This window comes from Erpetoichthys calabaricus, chromosome 6, assembly GCF_900747795.2.
Source record: "Erpetoichthys calabaricus chromosome 6, fErpCal1.3, whole genome shotgun sequence".
NCBI lineage: Eukaryota > Metazoa > Chordata > Cladistia > Polypteriformes > Polypteridae > Erpetoichthys > Erpetoichthys calabaricus.
The window spans coordinates 143553633-143579443 of NC_041399.2; the positions used below are offsets into that span (position 1 = coordinate 143553633).

General features: G+C 38.3%; 1 pseudogene; it reads left to right on the plus strand.

Annotated features, from left to right (window-relative positions):
* The first annotated feature begins 22439 nt into the window (after positions 1–22439).
* On the plus strand, positions 22440–25447 carry LOC114653113 (uncharacterized protein K02A2.6-like; annotated as a pseudogene).
* Positions 25448–25811: the final 364 nt, after the last annotated feature.

Below are 25811 nucleotides of genomic sequence, written 5' to 3' on the forward strand. Positions count from 1 at the left end.
ATGGGTCTGAATACCTTCTGAAGGCACCATATACAGTGCATCCGGAAAGTATTCACAGCGTATCACTTTTTCCACATTTTGTTATGTTACAGCCTTATTCCAAAATGGATTAAATTCATTTTTTTCCTCAGAATTCTACACACAACACCCCATAATGACAATGTGAAACAAGTTTACTTGAGATTTTTGCAAATTTATTAAAAATAAAAAAATGGAGAAAGCATATGTACATAAGTATTCACAGCCTTTGCCATGAAGCTCAAACTTGAGCTCAGGTGCATCCTGTTTCCCCTGATCATCCTTGAGATGTTTCTGCAGCTTAATTGGAGTCCACCTGTGGTAAATTCAGTTGATTGGACATGATTTGGAAAGGCACACACCTGTCTATATAAGGTCCCAAAGTTGACAGTTCATGTCAGAGCACAAACCAAGCATGAAGTCAAAGGAATTGTCTGTAGACCTCTGAGACAGGATTGTCTCGAGGCACAAATCTGGGGAAGGTTGCAGAAAAATTTCTGCTGCTTTGAAGGTCGCAATGGGCACAGTGGCCTCCATCATCCGTAAGTGGAAGAAGTTTGAAACCACCAGGACTCTTCCTAGAGCTGGCCGGCCATCTAAACGGAGCGATCGGGGGAGAAGGGCCTTAGTCAGGGAGGTGACCAAGAACCCGATGGTCACTCTGTCAGAACTCCAGAGGTCCTCTGTGGAGAGAGGAGAACCTTCCAGAAGGACAACCATTTCTGCAGCAATCCACCAATCAGGCCTTTATGGTAGAGTGGCCAGACGGAAGCCACTCCTTAGTAAAAGGCACATGGCAGCCCGCCTGGAGTTTGCCAAAAGGCACCTGAAGGACTCTCAGACCATGAGAAAGAAAATTCTCTGGTTTGATGAGACAAAGATTGAACTCTTTGGTGTGAATACCAGGCGTCACGTTTCGAGGAAACCAGGCACCGCTCATCACCAGGCCAATACCATCCCTACAGTGAAGCGTGGTGGTGGCAGCATCATGCTGTGGGGATGTTTTTCAGCGGCAGGGACTGAGAGACTAGTCAGGATAAAGGGAAAGATGACTGTGGCAATGTACAGAGACATCCTGGATGAAAACCTGCTCCAGAGCGCTCTTGACCTCAGACTGGGGCGACGGTTCATCTTTCAGCAGGACAACGACCGTAAGCACACAGCCAAGATATCAAAGGTGTGGCTTCAGGACAACTCTGTGAATGTCTTTGAATGTCCCAGCCAGAGCCCAGACTTGAATCTGATTGAACATCTCTGGAGAGATCTTAAAATAGCTGTGCACCGACGCTTCCCATCCAACCTGATGGAGCTTGAGAGGCGCTGTAAAGAGGAATGGGCGAAACTGGCCAAGGATAGGTGTGCCAAGCTTGTGGCATCATATTCAAAAAGACTTGAGGCTGTAATTGCTGCCAAAGGTGCATCGACAAAGTATTGAGCAAAGGCTGTGAATACTTATGTACATGGGGTTTTTTATTTTTAATAAATTTGCAAAAACCTCAAGTAAAGTTTTTTCACGTTGTCATTATGGGGTGTTGTGTGTAGAATTCTGAGGAAAAAATGAATTTAATCCATTTTGGAATAAGGCTGTAACATAACAAAATGTGGAAAAAGTGATGCACTGTGAATACTTTCCGGATGCACTGTAGGTAATTGTATGCAAGATTCTTCTTATTGAACAATTGAGTTTGCAATTAAAATGCAAACTGGAATATCTGTTACATGTTCCACAATGCTGAATCCCTTACTACATAATAGGTGTACAAGATTTACATAATTTGGGAGAACTGTTATTAAGATGACAGTAGAAACTGGAAAGGTCTCTGCACAAAATGCATTTACTCCCCACATACTGCATCCGTCATGCCAACAGTCTCTTCAGTAAAGTTAAAAAAGTATTAATATCCAAATAAATCAAGCTTTGCAATCAGCACAAATAAACCTTATGGTTAAATTTTAAAATATAGAAACAAGAGACATGAGGAATCCATTATTTTTCAGTGAGGAAAGTTAACATAATTTATTCATTTTATTCCCAAGTGGGCAAAAAGTGGATATAGTTTAAAAAGAAATTGTGTAATTTATAGTGTTATCTGATAAACATGTTTCTAATTTCAAAATTTCCTACATCAGTTTATTATCCACAGTTGACAGATGTGGAGGATGAAGGTTTGAAGAAAACAGCGACAGGATTAAAATGTAATCAGAGTGAAAACCAAACAGAATTTGTAAACGTAACCCCAGTCTAAACCTTCAATGGCAAAAAGTAATAACATTACAATATACAGGGTGGAACACTTAAATAATGGTGAATGATGTGGGCTACTTTTTAAATCATCCAGCTCTTGTTGAAAAGATCTCCTCAGCCGATCCACTTTCTGCAATACATGACTCATAAACATCCTTTTACTATTTTTTTTTATCTCTTGAATTGTGGCAACAAGCTTCATAGTCTGTGTAGATCATTGTCAAACATGTTATTGCCAATCACAAGAGCCCAGTCCTCTTTTCCTCAAGTTTGAGCCATGAGACTACTTCATAGCTATTTCTCTAATTTCTCTACAAATAAATAAAAAATAACAATAAAACTTGTCAAGTAATATTGTATGTGTGTCCTTTAACTGCAGCATGGCTTTGACATGTTCAGAAATAACAATCCATTTTCTATCTTCCCAGAATCAGTACCCTATTTAGTTTAACTTGAATGGTTTATTTTGTTTCTTTTTCCTATTTTTCATTATTCAAGTAATACAATTTAATATTAACACTGATACAGTGATAACAATGGTACACTATCCATCCATCCATTTTCCAACCCGCTGAATCCGAACACAGGGTCACGGGGGTCTGCTGGAGCCAATCCCAGCCAACACAGGGCACAAGGCAGGAAACAATCCTGGGCAGGGTGCCAACCCACCGTAGACTCAGTCCTATTAAAAGCACACATCCCTTCAAACAGTGAGATGTGCATATTGACAAAAGAAAGCATAATGATTCTTCAAATTCAGGGGCTTCACATACTCTAGTACAATAAATTAGCATTTTAATGTGCAATTATAGTGGTTATTATAAAAGTGCAATGGTAATGGACAGGGGTTCACTGAGGAGATTAGACAGGAGTCCCCAAGAACTATGATGTTTGAGGATGACATTGTGATCTGTAGCGAGAGTAGGGACCAGGTTGAGGAGACCCTGGAGAGGTGGAGATATGCTGTAGAGAGGAGAGGAATGGAGGTAAGTAGGAACAAGACAGAATACATGTGTGTGAATGAGAGGGAGGTCAGTGGAATGGTGAGGATACAGGGAGTAGAGTTGGCAAAGTTGGATGAGTTTAAATACTTGGGATCAACAGTACAGAGTAACAGGGATTGTGGAAGAGAGGAGAAAAAGAGTGCAGGCAGGTTGAAATGGGTGGAGAAGAGTGTCAGGAGTAATTTTTGACAGACGGGTATTAGCAAGAGTGAAGGGGAAGGTCTACAGGACGGTAGTGAGACCAGATATGTTATATGGGTTGGAGACAGTGGCACTGACCAAAACATAGGAGACAGAGCTGGGGGTGTCAGAATTAAAGATGTTAAGTCAGAGATTACCTTGGTTTGGACATGTGCAGAGAAGAGTTGGGTATATTGGGAAAAGGATGCTAAGGATGGAACTGCCAGGTAACAGGAAAAGAGGAAGGCCAAAGAGGTTTATGGATGTGGTGAGAGAAGACATGCAGGTGGTGGGTGTAACAGAGCATGAAGCAGAGGACAGGAAGATATGGAAAAAGATGAGCCGCCATGGCAACCCCTAATGGTAGCAGCTGAAAGTAGAAGAAGAAGAAGAAAAAGAAAATAGTGGTTATATAAAAGTACAAACAGATTGTAATGCAAAAAATGTTCTGATCCTTTAACTTGCATTTTAATGGTGGGTATCTGTTAAAATCAGCAAGAAAGGAATATAATAATAATAATGATAATAATAATAATAACAACAAATTTTATTTAAACAATGCCTTTCCCATGCTCAAGGCACTTCAGAGAGTCCCAGATAAAACAGCAGGGTATATGTAACACTGGATACAAATAATATCTTCATAGAACACTAAGCACAGAAAGAACAGAATATACAAAGCACTAAATAGAATAAAAGACAATAAATCAGAATAAAATACTAATCAGTCCTAAATTGTAAGAGGTGAGGAAATATTTATCTTACTGAAGAAGTCTGTTCTTGGTATGCTGAAAGACTTATTTACTGTGAGGTCAGAATATTAAATGTAAATATTTTTGGTTCAAATAATTTCTGCATCTGTGAGGTCCAAAAATAGACAACACTAAGAGACATTGTGATTGAGAATGCCTTTAGTATTGTCCTCCCTGTAAATTCTCTGAAAAGATATACTAGTAAAATTAAATTTTGAATGCATCTCCAATACAAGTGAGATGATTTCAATGCTATAATGTGCTGCACAGCTCTTACATATTTTTGTTTTACCTTGTTCAAATATTAATTCATCTAAGTCAACACATAACTAGTATTCAGATGAAGCTTATCAAAAACAAGCTGCAATTTAATGCTCTATGCGTATATTGGCAATAAAATATTAGTTTAATAATAGCGTTAGGTAAAATGACATACAGCAACTCCACAGAGGCCTCAAAAGATGCAGGTTTTGCATATAATCAGCCTTTATGTTGACTTTTGTGTCACACTAACATCCTCTTCTTAATGACAACTGAGTTCACAATTAAAATTGCATTATCTGTTTTACTTTAGTTAGAAAATTTGATAGAAAAGTACATTTATAACATTTTTCATCAATGCTTTTCCTGCAATGTGTTTGCAAGGACACTCATTTTTCATTTTGTTTTACTGTAGGTTATCATGTCTATATAACATTTGCAGATCACAATGACTGGTTCAGAAAGCTCGGAGGAACAACAGATTCATTGTTAGCCACACCTGTGCTAATTGCCTGCATTCAAAAGCACCAGCAGCAGTCATTTTGATCGTTTCAATGTTTGAAAAATGTGTTTTCTCTATATCCCTGAAAGGTCTGGGAATACGGGTTTGTGACTTTTCCTCAAATTGCCTTCTATGTATACTCATGAAACTTGAGAAGCGTGGAGCTTTTAGACACCAAGTTACAGACAACCACATGGCTAAATGCCAGGACTAGGAAAGATGATTTTTGTGGCCGTTGGGTGTTTTTTTTTCTTATAAACATACAATTTTTATCAGCAAGTTCATTTTCTGAAGTCCTTTTTTAACACATGCTATAACAATGAATATTGTCATCTCATTAACTTCTAATTTACGTGTTAATTAAATGTATTCAATGAAAACTTTTCAGGGATGCCAGTCTTTTTGTTTGAAAATTCCACAATGTCTGCCCCTTTGTCATTCTGAAGCTCTGCAAAAAGCAAACCTTGATTACATTATAACAGTCTACAAAGTCTGAAGTCCTTTCTGGGTACTTGTAAGGTCCCAGTTGGCATTCATCTTCTTTATGTAGCCTAATCTGATTGCACAAACAACTTAATTAATGTTGATGTCATTATCTTTACCACAGATGTAATTCCTTGAAACCTGGTCTTGTAGAATACAAAAATTACAAAAGTGACACCAGGCCTTATCTTCAAAGCAGTTCCTAAACTGATTTATGGAAGAAATACATTTAAATGCAATACTGTGTAATTGTAGTTTTGGGAAGAATGATTTTGGAAGCAAAGCACTAATTAAATCTAGAGGACAACAAAACTGATTCTCACCAATATAATCTGGAGTGTAGGCAAGTGATAACAGTAAGTACATAAATGCAAAAAGAAACTGTAAGAAGTTAAGTGGAAAAAGAGTGATTGTAAACTTTGCCCCATAACTAGTGTTGTTCAGTCTCAGGCAACCTTTTCAGTTACATTTAAGAAATGATTACTTGGAAAGTGACTCCTTGAGTCAAATTATTATTTAATGCCAACATATTAATCACCATGGTTTATAATACCTTTGACAGTAAGCCCAATAAAAGGAGTATTAACATGCATAACTGAATTACTTCAATTCTGAAACATCAATAAAAGGAGTATTAATGTGCAAAAGTGAATTACTTCAATTCTGAATCGTACATGATACAAGATTATACGGAATAGTGCACCTATACAGTATTATGTAATAAATATTGAGTGGAAATCATCATTTTGTTGTTGTATGCAATGTTGATCTACAAATAAAATTTATACTGTATGAAGTGTACTAATTTTATGGCCAAATATCCCTCAAGAGGCAAAAGATGTCATGTATTATTTTTGCAAAAATATTTAAATGAAAACGTGTAATTTTAAATGGATCTTAGTGATATTTCAATATACTTTAATATTCCTGTATAAAAGATAAACAAAAAGTCGTTGTCCAAAGTGGGAAAATCGCATTTAATAGCAGGATCGGGGCAACGCTGCTGCATCTTTCAGCAGGTATTGCTTCTGCAGGATATACAGTAGGTTCATAGGGTCATTGAACCAACCAACAGATGCTCATTCTGTCATCTATATTGCTAAGAGCTTTTCTGGAGTCAAAGGTGTCTTTCTTGGTTGGCTTCATCTTTATTGTGGAAAGAAAACAGACATGAGACTCTCTGCAACAGCACCCCAGCCCCAGTGTCTTCTTTAAATAAGTCCCAGTAAAGGTGATGGAACAATCATATGATGAGCACATAGCATTTGCAAATGTTCTCAATAAGATGACCTCTGTTGTTAGCAAAACTACAGGACCCTTCACAATGTTTGGGATAAAGACACATTTTCCTTGATTTACCCCTCTGCTCCACAGTTTAAAACTGTAACTCAAACAATTCAGATTTGATTAAAGAGCACATTTCAGACTTCAATTTAAGGGTATATACATCCATTTTGGTCACAGCATGCCGAATTTTCAGTGCACCATAATGTTTGGGACAGTTGGCGTCACAGGTGTTTGTGATTACTCAGGTATTTTTCATTGCTTCATTGGCCCAGAAGCAACCTCTGCCAGAAATGCAGAGAAAAACTGAGAAAAACACATTTTGTGAGCCTTCAAAAATTCCTACGGTAGTACAGAGATGTGTGTAACACTCCGTGTAGCCAAGCAAAATTCATCCCATAATACAGTGCATTGTTGTTTTGCCAGGTGGAAGGTGTTGGTGAGAGAATGGGAAGGGCCCACATATCTGTGTGAGTGATCAAGCAAGTAGAGGAGCATGTTGGTGAATGAGCTCCTGGGCTAATAACACTGAAGCAGAAGACAAGCTGTGTAGCAGAGTTAAAAGTGTCCGAATGCGATTAAAAAGTTGAGGCATCTCCCAAGGCCAGAATATCCATCCATCCATCCATTATCCAACCCGCTGAATCTGAACACAGGGTCACGGGAGTCTGCTGGAGCCAATCCCAGCCAACACAAGGCACGAACCAATCCTGGGCAGGGTGCCAACCCACCGCAGGACACACACAAACACACCAAGCACACACTAGGGCCAATTTAGAATCGCCAATCCACCTAACCTGCATGTCTTTGGACTGTGGGAGGAAACCGGAGTGCCCAGAGGAAACCCATGCAGACACGGGGAGAACATGCAAACTCCACGCAGGGAGGACCCGGGAAGCGAACCCAGGTCTCCCAACTGCGATGCAGCAGCACTACCCACTGCGCCACCGTGCCGCCCAAGGCCAGAATAGTAGGAGTTTATTTAGAAGGTAAAGACTCATCAGTTTTAAACTCCTGAAACGTGTACTGATGTTGTTCCTCCCTGGCTGGCTGTGGGATCCTTTTTAACATTTGCTCCCCTCTCACACTGATCCTGTCACTCAGCTCTCTCTAGCACTAGAATCCCTGAAGCCTAAAAAAAAACTGGTAATCCCAGGCCACCTTAAATTCCTTCACACCTATCTTCATCAGCGACTTTTCTTTTGTAAATTTGTCAATCATCACAAGTAGCCTGCTATCCCCCCCCCAGCCCCCCCCCCCCCCCCAACCGACACAGCTGAGAACGTTGCAAAATTTTTCCATGTCTACAACGATCTGTGTAAATTTAGGATGACAGGAACTGCTGAACACATAGCTAAAACAGAAACTTTTTTCATGTTATACTAATAATGATGTGAAGTGTATAGAGTGTGAAGACTTTAGTCCAAATATCAAATAAACATGTGCACTTAAATTCAAGAATATAACCAAAGAAAAAAAAATCATTTGATTTTCATGTTGCCGTCAATGAGTTTAAAACCCAAGCTGAAATGTCAATTGACAGGAAGTTGATATGCATTCTAGAATGGTGTAGAGGTAAGAACTGCTGCCTTATAACCCAAAGTTTCTGGGTTCGAGGCCGGGTGCTCTGCGTTTTGAGTATCAAGCTACGATTATTATTGCTATAACTAGCCGTGTAAGCCCATGCTCCTAGAAACCATGAATTCTGGCAGTTCAATTGATCAATCACATCAATTGTGCATCAGCGGCTAAGTGAGGTTCTCTTTCCTCGGTGGTTTCGTTTTGCCGACGTGCTCACCTCTGTTGTATGTCAGCGACTAAGCGAGTTTCTCTCTCCTCAGAGGTTTCGTTGTGCCAATGTGCTCGCCTTACTTGTGTATTAGTGGCTAAATTAGTTTCTCTTTTGTCGGCAGTTTCACTTTGGCAACAGAGTCAATTTCTTTGAGCTTCATGCTGTACCCTCGTACTTCCAGGCTGCCTCGTACTTCTGGGCCGGACAGACAGACACACAATTCCACGTGTAGAAGTTTAAATATAGGATGTATTAAAAACATACATTTGATTTGAGTCTGTAACACCCGGTTTAAATTTTGGCTACTTGGAAAAGTAAGCACTTGTTTTTTTATTATTCAGTTTTATTCTATCAGTGATGTTCACGTGGTACAATGAACTTGCTTCTCCCTCTCTGAGTTGATGGCAATCATCTCCATTCTTTTCACAAGAGCAGTGATGACCACAGTTGGTGCTGTGGTTGATGCCTGCTCAGAACTATTTGTTGTACCGGCAATCAAAGATACAATGTCCCATGACCACACTACCATGCAGTATTTGCGCTTTGACAACAAAGACACCTGTGCAGAACGTGTGAAAACGACATTTGCTGTGATCTCAGATATCTGGCAACAACTCAGGGCAAACACTTTCCGAGTCTGTGGTCATAAAGTTTATGGAGCCATTTCTGGACACAGGCAGAACCATAATAACAGACAGCTACTTCACAGCGATTTCACTGGCTAATAGACTGCTGCACCGCTACAGAACTCTGCTTAGCACCATAAGTAAAATGGGACTTCCACCTGCAGCTAAAATCACTTCAGTACATGAGCAATTCGCCACACTAGTGTTTAGATCTGGCAGTGCCATGCTGACAGTGTATGCGTCCAAAAAGAAGGAGCTTTTGTTTTCAGTTTGTAACAGTCGGTGTAAAGTTTTGCTACCTGTAAAAGATATCACTAAAGGGATATAAGCAGACATATACATGCTGGTGAATCATGTCTTCTTGGTATCTTGTTGTCACTTGAATTTTTTTTTATTCAGTTTTATTCTTGAATAAAAGCACACTTGTTTCATTATACCTTTGCGAAAGTGTTTATTTTACATTCCAGTAACCCCTTGAATGAGACTAAATCTGTCTCTGCTTCTCTCGCGCATGTACACATACATTTATAAATGAAAACATCACTATTTGAAAACGCTATGCCATTTGAACATGAGTTGTCATTTGAACATGTTTTTTTTTTCTATCTTGCCTGTACTCCACGTTATGGTGCATGTATGTTTCAAATGTATGTTTTTATTATATTACAGTAATAACTAGTAATGGCACACTGCATGTCACTTGACTTCATAGCGTTCATAGTTTTCATACTCTTTCTCTGTACGTTTAGCATTAATTTGCTCAGAGGTTGATTGGCTTGCTGCTTCTTGAGCATCTCTTCTTTTCTCCACCTTAGCGGCCCACTTCTTCTCTTCTTTTGTCTGCCTCTTTTTGCATTAAAACTGATTAAGTCAGTGTTTGTGTTGCAATTATTTACCCTATCATCACTCCGAAAGTGGATAGTAAACGTCACGTGGAATATGTGTACCAAATTTCGGCTCTATTCAATAAGGGCGCGCACAAAAAGGCGAGCTTCAAAAGGGCGACCTTAATTGGGCGCGGCGAATAAAGGCCTGCGTAAATAAAGGCGAGCTTCAAAAGGGCGACCTCAATTGAGCACGGCGAATAAAGGCGTTCGTAGATAATTTAGTTCAAATGGCTCTGGAATATGTGAAGAGCAACAAAGGTGCAGATCTACTCGTAGTCGAAGGCTACACATTCAGAAAGGAGAAAACTATTCGTTCAATCATTGCCTTTATCTAATAAATTTTCTTCACAAATTTGTTCCAGAAATAGTTCGTTAGAAGTTCATGCATTAATTAATTGGATGTTTTAATATTCTTGCTTTCACCTTTTTATACATTCAATCATTGCCTTTATCTAATAAATTTTCTGTAATAATTTTGTTGCGTTTGCCTTTATTCGCTGCGCCCAATTGAGGTCGCCTTTTTGAAGCTCGCCTTTATTTACGCGCCCTTATTGAAGGATACTCGAAATTTCAGGTCAATAGTTCAAACTGATACGAGCTACAGGTGATTTAAAATCCTGAACAGACAAACGGACATGCCACGGTAGCGTATTATATAATAACATAATAGTAGCTCACTACTCAATCTGCTGCCTATATCCAATGCTTTTTCTCGCCAACCACACCCTCCCCCTTTTATTTGCCCAGAAGCACTGTTAATTTTCCCTGCCCATGTCACTCACCTCTCTCTAGAGAGGAGCCCTGAATCCTCTCAAAGTGCTTTCCCCCAAGACTCCACCCGCACAGCCTTTGCAGTAGAGAGACACATCACAATATCCACATAATATGGGATATGTAAGAAAGCCAAGCCTAATCACACAGGCGGTGATTTAAAATTAACCCATACTCCCTCAGTGTGAAGTAGACATTGTATTTATGTGTGTTAGTTACTGTTATCACTTTTTATAGGTTTGTGCACTGATAGCTTTAATAGTTCCTTTTATTCTGTTAAATGCACTTTGTGATGTACCTGAGTCATACTGTATATGACCACAATATTTATTTTATTTAAAATGGGAAACAGATATTACTGCTAATACTGTTCACTATTTTGTTGTAAGTACTTTTAGATATGCCTAGGTCAGCTATGACCAAAAATGTTTTTTTCTTTTATTTCAAAAGTAGAAGAAAATTATTCTTTCTACTTCAGGTTCTGCACAGTTATAGCTTTTTATTGTTTGTTTTATGCACTTTTAGATGTGCCTGTGTCATATGTCACCAAATTTAAAAGGGAAACAATGAATAAACATTACAGTGTATACACACATATAAGTCAGGTCTTGAAATCCTGAAAAATTGATCATAAAATCAGACCCCAACTTATACGCCTGTTCAAAAATGCAACACTTAATCTTCTTGCCTCCTCCAATCTTACATCAGTTTCTCAGACGCATTGAATTTTATTGCAGCAGCGCAGTTACCAATTTCTTTCACTACTTCAACAACATTTAAAACCAGCTTCATATTTTCTTCTGATCTAACGCTCCATCATAGATAAGGGATGCTCTTATGATAAAGGTGTATGAGGGTGTGAGATACAAAAAACAAAAATCAGTGCAAACGTTGCTTCTGAATAATTTGGGTATTACCCTGTGGTCACGTAGGCACAATACATAGAAAAAATAAGGCAGTGTGCTCCGTGGTTACTCTCTCAGGTGGGAGTTAGTAATCTCTTGGACCAATAGTGTGAGTTTTCTGCATTCGACTTATACAACCAACATTATAAAATACCAGAAATTATACGGTAAAATCAAGTCCAACTTATCTGTGGGAGAACATATCCGTGAGTATATACGGTACTTGTTTTTCAATATATTCATTTGTGTTGGTTTAAAATTTGTCATTACCTGCTGGTTAACGGCCACTAAAAATGTTTGGCCCAGCTAAATTTCTTGATTTGAAATTCTGGCCCCACTGTATTTCTAATTGAATAGCCCTGCTTTAAAACCTGATTACAATAGAATAATAATAGTCTTAATGAGAAATCTAACATCCAATTAAATAAAGGAGCTTATGAAAAAGAATATACTGTATGAATATGAAACCGCAATAGGGTTAGTTGTATATTAGTTAATCTTGGCCCAATTACTTAATTTGAGATGAAGTCTTGGGGATGATCTCCTGCTATGGGTCTCCTATTAGTATTATGCTTTTAAGAGTACATATTATGCACACTTAAATTTACTTAGAGGTTTTATCAGCTCTTCTACTCCAGTCCTACTCATGCTTATTCACCTATTCACTAATTCATTCTAGCTGTCTACTTTTCTTCTTTAATTTAGAGAATAGTTAACTACTGGATGGCACAGATCCTCGGTGAGCTTCCCTGACCTGTCTGTAATTAATCTGCATGTTCTTCTCATACCTTTTGTTGTTGTTTAGTGGTTTTATTCCCTACTTTAAAGACATATATATGTCTGTAAGTATGACCTGCACACTTTAAAATAAAAGGTATCAGAGTAATTCTTCAGAGTAATTCCATAGACCCATTCAAATGAAGTTTCCAAAAAGAACTTTTATTTACATATATCTGTAACAAGCTCCACACATAAATAAATAGTAAGAGATTTGTGAAATACTAATAAGTTATGATTTTAAAAACACTCTTGCTGCATACAATGACACAGGTAAGTCTCAGTCTTCTTAATCTATTAGTATCATGTTAGCTCATCACTCATTAAATATTTGAATTTTTTTCTACACATTAGGGAGTTTTTCAAAGCAAAAAGACCAAATTCATCTGCAAAGAACCATTCCCAGAAAGAAATGGTTCATCAAGGAATCATACAACCCAGTAAAGAACCATAAAATGCCATTGAAGAACTATTATTTTTATGAGTGTGTAATGGACTGTGCTGGGCCAATGTTCATTTTGCCTTTCTCCTAATGCAGCCAGAACAGACTCTGGCTCATCATAATACTTTAATTAATGTAATAAATGGATGGACTTAAACATAATTATAGGCAGTGTTGTTATTATAACAATTATAATAGTTTTGATGCATATAGCTGTGTGTATCTATTTATCTTTGTTTTCTTTATAGACCTGGCTACTTGTTTCCTTTCTGTTTTACTTGTTTTTACTTGATTTGGTTTGATATATGCCTGTATATTTCAAGACAGAGAACTTAGGTCACAATGTGTGTGAAAAATTATCCTGAAAGAGTCCCACATGATTATCCTATAATCAGAAATACTAGCTGTTACTTTCATGACTAGTGGTTAACTTAAAGCTATCACAAAACAGACAATGACATAAAACAATAACATCCAAATTTGAAAAGATAAATTACATTGTTATATTAGCAAAACATTTTCTGAATGCATGACTCATGTAAAATAAAAAACATGTGTTGGGAGTGAACATGAATTGTGTTTTGGGCAGGTGATATGAAGATTTCCCAAAATAGAAGATGAGCACAGCCTTGGCTAGCTGCAGGCCATGTCTCTATTGCACACATTTAAGAGCATTGCATGACTGTTGCAGGGGCTAGCTGAATATTTTTTGAAAGTGAAAGTGAACATGCAGCATTCAAAAGTTCAACAAGATAATCGAACATGACCAATTAATTCACTACCAGCATCCATAGATAATCTTAATTAACGTTGCTTGAGGGTAAATAACACATTCTAAGATAAATTGGCTATGGAAAGACATTAGGCTGGAATGCTTCAATGTAAATATCACAGTTCAGCTGATAAATATTCTTTTTTGTGATGTGTACTATACCAGACAGCAAATTTCTTCCAACATTTTCATAATATGGTTGGCTCTGCTCGCTCACAGCTTCACAGACTAAGTTCTGGTTTCAGCCTATTCAAAATCTGCAGGAAGTTTGTTCATTCTGCTAGCATAGGTGCTTTCACCTCACAAATATAAGCATTTTAATTTAGCTGGTTACTTTAATGAATCCCAGTAAAATTAAATGTTTAGGACTATATTTGTGAGTAGGCATATCATTCAGGACAATTAGCTCACTTTCCTTTTGGAGCTGATCTCTGACTTGAACCCATTCAGTAAGTCAGTCATTTTCCATCCATCCATCCATCCATCCATTTAGCAACCTGCTGAATCCGAACACAGTGTCACTGGGGTCTGCTGGAGCCAATCCCAGCCAACACAGGGCACAAGGCAGGAACAAATCCTGGGCAGGGTGCCAGCCCACTGCAGAACACACACACACAACACACACCAAGCACACACTAGGGACAATTTAGGATCTCCAATGCACCTAACCTGCACGTCTTTGGACTGTGGAAGGAACCCTGAGCACCCGGAGGAAACCGACGCAGACACAGGGAGAACATGCAGACTCTACGCAGGGAGGACCCGGGAAGCAAACCTAGGTCTCCTTACTGCGAGGCAGCAGCGCTACCACTTCGCCACTGTGCCCTTGAACCCAGTACTGTATGAATATGCTTGAACTACTGGAAACCCTGAAATATAAATAGTAACCTAAATTAACGGATAAGTGGATTGATTTTTATGACACATTTCAAGCCAACAGATATTAAGATTTGGAGGAAGTGCAACATAGACACAACTTTAAACAATATATACCAGTTCTGCTACTTCATTAATGTATGTTAGATATACTGTATATAATATAACTCTCCAAAAGACATGACATTCTTGGCAAATATGGATAGTAGAGATGAAATGTATTAATCAAAATAATTTAATTTAATATTTGAAACAGTCCAGCACTTGCATCGCATATCCCCATAAATATAAAATCCTCTAATTCTGGTATGAGAGCACTGCATGTGCCTAATGCATTTAAAAAATGCACTGAATTCTAAGCAACTGGTGTTTAAACTAATTACAGTATCTCACGTGCATACTACACATCTACAAACAACCAATTAAATCCTTAGAAAACTGTTCATTTGACATGGTGTCCTGCAGACACAGTACTAAATATTTCTATGGTTAACACAAATGTATCGTTCCTCATATTCCATTAGACTAACACATTATGGTCACTTATAAGTTGTATATTTTTACTAATTTTTCTTTTTAAATGTATTTATCATGTCTGGAAAAAACACAATCCACTGATAGGAATCCATTTTGCTTTTTATGTACAATGTATCTCAACTAGCCAGCTTAGAAGAAATTTGGTAAAGTTACACATGTCTTCACAGGTGGCGCAGTGGCAGTGCTGCTGCTTTGCAGTAAGGAGACTGTGGAAGATTGTAGGTTTGCTTCCCGGTTCCTCCCTGTGTGGATAGCACTTTGAGTACTGAGAAAAGCACTATATAAATGTAATGAATTATTATTATTATTAAAGTGTGTCTCGGAGACGCACAACTCAAAAAATATTAAGGAAGTCACTGGTGAAAAGTTTGAAATCTACTACAGGCAATAAATGTAACTTTCCTGATTACTCTAGTATTTTCACAAAGGTGCTAAATTATAACTATTAACAATAATTTTTCCTTAGATATAAACAAAATATGTTAAACAAGCTAAAACGATTACAACACTCGTGCCTGTTTAAACACATGTTGGATTCCTAAACATAAGCATGAGAAATCAGCAAACTATTTCAGGGGCTATGCACCATTTCAGTAAATACTTTCAGAGATTTATGTGACTACAGTACAGGTCAGGTCAGGTTGGGGCGCATGGACTGGTATAACACATTGCTGTATCCACCACATGAAAGCTTGGAATCCCAGTTGGTAAGCCCCCTTGAAGACACACGGCCCAGTCCCACCCTCTGGAAATGACCATCTATCTGTCACTGCCAGGTGTTACGTGGGTGTTCCTTTGGCCTGGTCCAGCCACTCGGGTCCCCAACAATGAGGATCTTACAAACTGGATCACTCTCGGGGAAATGTGCCACATGGCCATAGTGCCATAACTGACACTTTCTCACAATGCAGGTAATGTGCCTCATTTTGGACTCTGTGAGTAACCGCTCATTTGACACAAAGTCAAACCAGTGGTACTAAAGGATTCTCCAAAGAGACACAGTACCAAAGAAGTCCATTCTTCTTCTCAGGTTACTGGATAGCATCCATGTCTCGCAACCATATAGCAAAACAGGAAGCACCAGGATTCTAAAGACTTGGACCTTTGTCCTTTTGCATGATAGAATCAACTAAATCAAATAAATGAATGAATAATATATTCAATGGAAATCAAATACAAACAACAAAAAATCAGACAACCCTCCCTTTTTCCCTTCGGTAATAACAAATACAACACACAACTATGTAATGGATGCAAATGAAGCTCCGGGGTGGCAGATCCTGTGAACTGTAGAACTGAATATAAAGTTTGCCCTACTGTTTCTGAAGCATTTTGAATTGAGATGCGTGGGAGTGGTCCCTCCAACAAAGATGATGCAGATGGCCACAAAACAAAACATGAATCCAAAGCAAACAGTAATGCCAGGACAACCACGTAATATCCATCCAGCAAATTGCAACAGTGATGACAAACAAACAACGGTCCTCCTTCTCTGTTTAGCTAGCTCTCTTTTAAGAGTTTCTGCCAGCCCTTCTTGTCCCCAGCAGCCCCTGCGCCCATTGCAGATATCCAATCCAGGCAATACCCTCGGAGCAGCTGGGAATTGCAGTCTATTAAGCTGTAGCACTGCTACACTCTCCTCAAACCCTTAAGACCCTCTCAACATATAGGTCTTATGGACTGGACATGTCCTGCAGGCTAATAGGTAGTCCAGCTCACGGACTTGTGATGAGGGTCACATTCAATGTCTCTGTTGTTTCCAGCACCTGGGATACCATATCCAGAAAAAACATTGTCATACCACTTCCAATAGAACACCTTGAAATTGAATTGCTGCAGAACCCACCTGGTTAATTTGGATGAAGTCTTTGGCCAGTTGAAGGCCCAGGTCAGAGCACAGTGCTCAGTATATACTTTTAAACGAGACTTCTCTCTATGTAGTGGCACCATTGCTCCATTGCCTAAATAACCATAGACACTCTTTAATTGAATAATCAATCTCAGGGTCATGTAGATTTCTTTAAGCTTATTAAATGCTAATGATAATCATATTTCTCTTTATTTAACACATACAGTTTCTTGCATTTGGAATTTCCAGAGACACATAGGGAGGGAGAGAAAAGCCTGAGATCCGTAATTTTTGTACAAAAATTGAAATATTCTTAGGAATGATTCTGTGGCTTTACAAAATGACAAAATAAGATATCGTTACACAAAATACAGTTAATTGGGTTTACAGAGCAACAAAGCCTTGATTTTATTCTCAATTTCTGTCCTTTCTAACAGATGGTATGGAATCTGTGGCAATTGCTAATTTGTTGCTTAAGTCAGTGGTGGGGAAACACTTTTGAACTGGAGTTTTCAAGTTTGTTAGTGGTTCTCCCTCAATGCATGCTCAGCGCTCAATGTACACAAATTCCAAGGATTAATAGCTTTTATTACATCAGTGTGAGCATCTGATTTTAGACCCAGTGTGGATTTGTGGGGTAACATTCTTGTGTGTTAAGGCTTACAAAGGGTACTAAGTAAGCATTTTCGGCATTGTGAAACTGTTTTCACTACTTTCTGCATGTTTATCTCTTTCTCATCATCATTGTCTGCATCTGCACCTCTCACAATGTTTTCTACATTATTAGCACATTCACTTTCTTCATCAGAGAATCGGCCTCTCTCTTCTCATTACTTTGCTCGTCTTCATGGCTTTTTGTCACTGCAGTTTTGACCAGGTGTCGTTGTCAGTTCGCCTGATGCAAACAAGTTTGTTACTGGAATCAGAGTTGAGGTAAATAATGCTCTTTCTTGCTGATTTGTGCATTCCAATTCACCTAACGGGAGCTTACCCATTTTCTAGCAGGACAGCATGTAGCAACATAATGTCTTTATGCAATTAACATATGTCATTTTTAAACTTCAAAACTGCATTCTGCAATAAATATTATTTATATGAGGCTTTATATTAGGATGTACCAGAAATTTAAATAGATTATGATTTATTTATTTTATTATGTTTTTTAGTCCCCCATTAGTGTGGGGATAGTGGAGAATGCCCCCTGTTGATTCCACCACCTGCAAAAGTATGACCAAGCTGCCCACTATTAAATGCTGATCAGAAAGTGTGGCTGACCATCTCAGTAGATTAGATTCACACCTTATGTTTTTAATGTCAGACGCTAATAACTAACAAATCTGAGTGCATTCAATTATTATTGGATAAAAAAAGTTCTGCCACCATTTCATAGAATAATATTTTAAAAGCCAGCTTTATAGTTTGCTTGTGATTTATTGATCTTGTATATACTGTTTATCAGTGGTGATCGCTAGAGGTGAAATAGGAGCAGTTACTAATTTAAGTAAATTATTTCTAAGATAATTAAACTGTTATGTCACTTTAATAAATAAATAAACCCATATGCAGTGTCAGCATCTTGGGTAGTTCTATAATGTGTAGTAAGAACTAACATTTTCAATAACACCTCAGGTTATTAAATATTAGGCATATAGTGTAAAAATACTAACACAATGAATATAGTAAGAAAAAGTTACCATTCTTTTGTAAAGATGTAAGAATTATAAACAAGAAACAGATGTATATAAATCTTTATTATATAGTTTAAAGTAGTGAGCCAAAGGCTATAACCATTAAGTATTTATAATCATTTTAAGTAAAAATACTTCATAATTAGCCATTATGAGGTTAAAAAAAACAAGGATTTCAATATGCTTGTATAATGAAGACATTTTTCTATACTGTAACACAACGGAAGATGAAGAAAACAGAAACAAAAAGCCAGACGATAAATGTTTTTGTTACAGTTGATCTTGCATATATTTCTATGTTTCTTTAATTAATATTTGTGGCTTGGTTAAAGTAAATTGTTTCTGTGGATAATAACTACTAAACGGATGTTTTTGTATAAAAAGATTCATTTACCGGAAACTAAAATTGCCCATTATGTTTTGTTAATGTGTGGGTGTGTTTTTTTAACCTTTCCCAAAAATCTGTGGATAATGTTTAATGCTTCATCAAAAAGCACTTGTGCATCATCCAGTTTAAATAATCTTTCACATGACAGAAATAATCAATTATCTATGTAAGTAGAAAAAAATTGAGCAAACAAATCTAAGCCAGGGCCCAACAGTCAAAGGTTTAGATATCCATACAGATATTAAAAGCTCAACTTTTTGCTTATTAAAAAAATATAAATAAGCTGTTTAAAATTAACTAAAAATTTGGAATGGATAATCATGCGTATTACTTTAAAAATCTTACTAACTGAAGAGATTTTATTTTTAAATATTTTGAAATTAAAATGCTAAAAATGACTTTATTTCAGTAAAATCTTCTTGTATTATAATGCATAGCATAGCAACCAATCTGTGCTTTATCTGTGGCCTTATAATATGCATACAACAAAGTTCTTATACTAGTAGGTCACACTATACAGCAACAGAGCACTCCACTGCTCATTTAAAAAACAAAGTCGATTCCTAAATTTAAAATGCAAAACAAATAATGCAGGAAAATAAAGGATGTGGTTTAGAAACGAGGTTGGAATGATGTTTTGACTATAGGAATTCCTACATAGTAAAGAAAAACATCTAATAAATGCCAAAAATCAAGTCAAGGGAAAGGCAGGAAAGTGTTACAATGTGAAGAAAATCATCAGAAATGGAACTGAAGACAGTAAAATGCAGTGTGCATTCAGCCATGGAAATGAATACTATGTTTGTTTTTTGACAAAGTAGCAATATAGTAGTGTCTGTCTTAAGGAATGAACCTGATTTAGTCATATATATAGACCTGGACATGTGTTTTGCAGTGGTATTGATGTGATAATAATGATAATAATAACAATAATAATAATAATAATAATAAAACATTGTATTTATATAAGCATGGAGATAGTCAGGTGGATATGAATTTTGAATCCTCTTAATGTTAAAGTCTGACTAAAAATAATGTAAATGAGTACCAGACTGGCAAAAAGTAGAAAGGAGCTGAAAACAGAAGGACAGATGGACAAGGACCAGGAACAATAGCTAACTCATTAGCGGGACTCACGGTAGTGATGTGGGTTAGCAGTCATTAAAGGTGTTATCAGATGGCAAAAGGGGTGTGAGACCATCAAAAGGCTTTACTGGCTAAGCCAGACTTCATTTGCCTGCCTGTGAAAAGCTTCACCCCACTGATCTTAAAGGATAAGTTTGGTATTTTTCAGATCAAAGTTATTTTTTCATAATCTGGGTATTTATTAGATAACCACATGAAATGTTGTTTTAAAAAAAGCAGGTATTTCATAAATTAAAAAAAACAACTAGCCAGCTCTTGTGCTTAATAATGGAATTAAAGAGTAATGGAGTTCAGTTCTGTGATGAAGAGCATTTTATGATCTAAACCAAATATATCTTTTTTAGGGGCCAAAAATGTCATCCAGTAATACTGGAAAACAGTATATTCATGTCATTTCAAAAAGGTAAAAAAACAAACACTGTTACGAGTTTTAAAAGGAGACCAGCCATGCACCTCGTCTCCCTCTGCAACAGTGTGGCAACCTTCAGGGACAGAGGAGCGAATTCTATGGAATTTTTAGTTAATATATAAATTTTTACAGTTTGTTACAAGTATATACTTAAATAAAGTTGTATTACATGAATTATTAAAACATAAAGAAAAGGACTGAAAGTAACTTGAGGGTTAACTAAATGTAGCTTAAAGCTTAGAGAAACTAGCAACTTGACTTTCCATGGTTAGAATGAGGTAAATCAGTAACTAACACCCCTCTAGAAAGCGAGAATACATTTTTGGGAAAGCCCAAACACCCTGCCTATGAAGCCATGCTAAGATCTAGAAAAGTCTGCAGAACACCCCTATCAACGAGGTGGCAGAAAACACAAATGGCACTAATTGATTGGATGGAATAATAAAGTTCTGCATATTATGTATATTAAGAGTCAGAAGATGCAATGTTTTAGATGAGGTAATGGTAACAGAAAGATATTAAATTGTTTAATTAATTGCTCACTCTATGGAATGAGACACTTGTGCATACTCTGCAAATAAAGAAAAGTTCTGCATTCTCATCTGGGCTCTGTGACTACCTTCTTTGAAGACAGAGGAAAGTTTTTTTCACAACAATTCACCTTGGAAACTCACCACCAAGCACCATCATTGACATTATCGAATGCTGATCCCCAGATGTAAATTGATGTCTCAGTTCTGTAGACAACTGGACAATAATAACTGAAAAAAGTCACCGTGTAAAGTAAGTTTTTTTTTTCCGTCGGAGAAGAAAGAGAAAAGCTGCAAGTTTTTTTTTTTCTATTTCTGTGGTAACGTTCCTTAGCCATTCACTGAAGATAAGGACAAGGGATAAAATGGCAATGATAACGGGACATTTCGGGCCATTCAATGATTCAGTTGAGCAATGGGGCGATTATACGTAGCAATTTAAGTATTTTGTGAAAACAACGCCATTGATGATGATTTGAAAGTGCCAACATTTCTTAGCGTTATCGGGGCAAAGACATTTAGTCTACTGAGAAGTTTGGTACAGCCAGGAAAACCCGGTGACAAGTCATTTAATGATATTGTAAAGATTTTGGAATCACATTTTTCGCCTAAGCCATTATTAATAGCTGAAAGATTTAGATTTCACAAACGGAACCAGGAAGAAGGTGAGTCTGTTGCTCAATATGTAGCGGTGCTCAAGAAACTTAGAGAATATTGTGAATTTGGGGCTAATTTGGATGACGCCTTACGGGACAGGCTAGTGTGCGGATTGAGAAGTGAGGGCCTTCAGAAGCGGTTACTCACTGAGGCCAACCTCACATTGCAGAAAACAATTGAGATAGCCGTGTCTATGGAGCTGGCTGCTAAAGAAGCGCAGCAGTTTGGGGCAGCTGCTAGAGTACACAGAGTTCAAGCAGACTCAAACAAACAAACAGGGGGCACCAAACAGTGTTACAGATGTGGAAAGATGGATCACCATCCAGCGAATTGCTGGGCAAAAGAACTCATATGCCGTAGCTATAAAAAAAAAAGGGTGCATGGAGCGTGCATGTAGAGCAAAGAGAAAGGAAGGCACAGACAAGGGGGAAACGGGGAAAGATAAAAAGGCATCCTGGTCTTATAAAAAGAAAAATTTGCACGTGGTACAGGAAGAAAATAAAACTGACAGTGAGACTGATTGTGAGGCTGAGCTACTAATTAAAACACTGAATAAAAAAGAGGCTCAGCAGCATATACTATTATTGCCATGCTGGAAGGGCACCCTGTGAAGATGGAGGTGGATACTGGAGCAGCGGTCTCCCTAATATAAGAGAAAATGTTTAAGAAAAAATTAAATCACCTTCCACTGAAACACCCTAAGATCATAATAAAGACATACACTGGGGAGAGTGTGCCCATGTTGGGTAAAACAAAGGTTCAGGTTAAACTAAATGGGCAAAGAACCAATTTGCCCGTATATATAGTAAAAGGTGATTATCCAGCTCTGATGGGCAGATCATGGCTAGAAAAAGGACAGTTGGATTGGACCAAAGTGAATGCTGTGTCTGTTGAACAGTCCGAGTTGAATTTGGTCCTGAGAAAGCACCAAGCTGTCTTCCAAGAGGAACTGGGGAGTATGACAGGGATTAAAGTGACACTCCGGGTGCAACAAAATTGTCAGCCAAGATTTTTAAAGGCAAGGAGTGTTCCTTATGCTTTAAGACCTAAGGTGGAGGCGGACATTGACCGGCTTGTCAAACTAGGAGTCCTAGACCCTGTTTCTCATTCTGAGTGGGCCACACTTGTGGTTCCGGTGGTCAAGTCTGATGGATCTGTACGATTATGTGGGGACTTTAAGGTAACAGTTAACCCTGTACTCATAGCTGAGCAATACCCCCTTCCTGTGATTGAAGATATTTTTGCTGGATAAGCTGGGGGAAACAAATTTAGTAAAATAGACCTTAGCCAAGCATACTTGCAAATGCATGTAGATGAGGACTCACAAAAGTACCTCACCATAGCAACACATAAAGCGCTGTACCGTTATCGTCGTTTACCTTTTGGAATTACTTTAGCACCAACGTTATTTCAGTGTGCCATGGACCAGATCCTTAGTGGATTACCAGGAGTACAGTGTTACCTGGATGACATCCTGGTCACAGGTCGAGATGACAAAGAGCACATGGCCAATCTGGATAAAACCTTAAGCAGGCTAGAAAAATATGTGCTGTGTGTAAACAAGGAGAAATGTTACTTTTTCAAAATGTCTGTGGAGTACTTATGGCATGTTATTGATTCTGATGGGTTGCACACAGCTCCTTCAAAAGTGAAGGCGATAGTAGAGACCCCTGCTCCAAGCAATGTCAGCCAACTGAGATCATTCTTGGGTCTCGTGAACTATTATGGGCGTTTCATTCCACAGCTAGCAATGTTGTTGAAACCACTCCATGAGTTGCTGTGTGAGAGTAGACCCTGGAAATGGTCACAGGAGTGTGAAACAACATTTAGCAAAGCCAAGGCTGCACTGGCTGATAAAAGAGTTTTAACACATTTTGACCCATCCTTACCAATTCAGTTAGCTTGCGATGCATCCCCTTACGGTATTGGGGCTGTTGTGTCGCATATTATGTCAACAGGTGAGGAGCGACCAATTGCATTTGCGTCAAGATCATCGAGTAAAACTGAAACAAAATATTCTCAAACTGAAAAAGAGGCTTTAAGCATCATTTTTGGAATAAAAAAATTTTACACTTACCTCTTTGGTCGAATAAATTTACCCTGCTAACAGACCACTGACCTCTCACGTGTTTTTTTGGCTCACATACTGGTGTGCCATCTATGGCAGCAAGCAGACTGCAGCGCTGGGCATTGCTCCTTGGGGCTCACAATTATGAGATCAAATACAGGCGTTTGGAGGCACATGGAAACGCAGATGGTTTGTCAAGACTTCCCCTACCTGAACAACCCAGAGAACAAGGGCAAAAGATTTTTTACTTTAAGATGGTGGAAAATGCACCTATCACTGCCCACCAGATTAAGCAAGAAACCAAGGGTGATTATACACTGTCAAAACTACTCACCTGCATACTTAAAGGGCAGGACCTTAGCACCCTTAATGCACTGCCTGATGTTCAGCCTTACCTTTCACGGGGAAAGGAGCTATCTGTGACAGCAGGATGCCTCACGTGGGGCATGCGAGTAATTATACCACAAAGGTTGAGGAAACCCATTCTGGATGAGTTACATCTTGGACACTGTGGTATAGTCCGAATGAAAGAGCTAGCCTGGAGTTACTTTTGGTGGCCTGGACTTGATTGTGATATTGAGGAAAAGGCAAATTCATGTTCATCATGTCAAGGTCTCAGAAATATGCCAAGTCCAGCACCATTGCATTCATGGGAATGGCCTGCCAGTCCTTGGCAACGCGTTCATTTAGATTTTGCAGGACCTGTAGAGGGTGTTATGGTTCTGGTCGCAGTGGATGCACATTCTAAGTGGCCTGAGGTCGCTGTCATGCCCGACATCACATCAGAAAAGACAATCCAAACCTTAAGAGAGATGTTTACACGTTTTGGACTGCCAGAGCAGATTGTGACGGATAATGGGACTTCTTTTGTATCCCAAGAAATGGAAGTATTCCTAAAAGGTAATGGTATTAAACATCTCCTATCCAGCCCTTATCATCCTTCAACTAATGGACTGGCTGAAAGAATGGTGCAAACCCTTAAACATGCTCTTAAAGCATCCAAAAGTGAAGCACCTTTCAAGCAACGTCTTTATACATTTCTTCTTAAATATCGTAATACACCCCATGCAACAACAGGTATGTCACCAGCTGATCTGTTCCTAAAAAGGCAGCTGAGAACACGTCTTGATTTGTTGAGATCAGCTACCACTCAAATGAGAGTTTATGATAAGCAGCATGATCAAGTAAAACAACGTGCCAAGCGGGCTAAAGATCGTGAGTTTTTCAGTGGAGATGCTGTCCTTGCTCGTAACTACTCCACCACTGAGAAATGGGTAGCAGCAACCATTCTTCAAAAGACTGGACCTGTCTCTTATAATGTATGCACACGAGACCACCAGACATGGAGACGACATGTTGAACAGCTGTTACCCTCTAAACCTGTTGAAGCAGCCGGTAGCACAGAAACGTCTGAGGAGCCAAGTTTTAGTGAGTTGATCCAAAGCCAGCCAGGAATACCACCTGACGCTCCTGTTTCAATTCCTGTTGATGCTGTCGTACCAAGGTTACCTGAGGCTGCCTTAGGGGATGAACACACATCAGCTGTACAACATAACCCTCTCAGAAGCAGGAAGCCTCCTGACTGTCTTAACTTATAAAAACTAACTATATGCATATGGAGATATAAAGGCACAAAATAATACCTTATGTTAGCAGGATGTCGAGGTCATTTATCCTCTCTCCTTTGTTGGAATGTAATTGCATTGATAACAGTATGTGTTCTGTTTCATGTTTATTTTCCTGTTCCTAATAGCAGATGTTGTTTGTTATATGTTAGTCGAGTTTACAATTTTAAGCGGGGAGGAATATGTAGTATATTGTAGTCTGGACCTTTGGGGATTCTGTAGTAATAAGGAATTATGGGTATTGGGGAGCTTAGAGGAAGTGATATAAAATATAAGACTGTGTAACGTGTACTCTAAAAAACGATCTTAGTAAAGGACCTGTTAAAGTTTATTACTT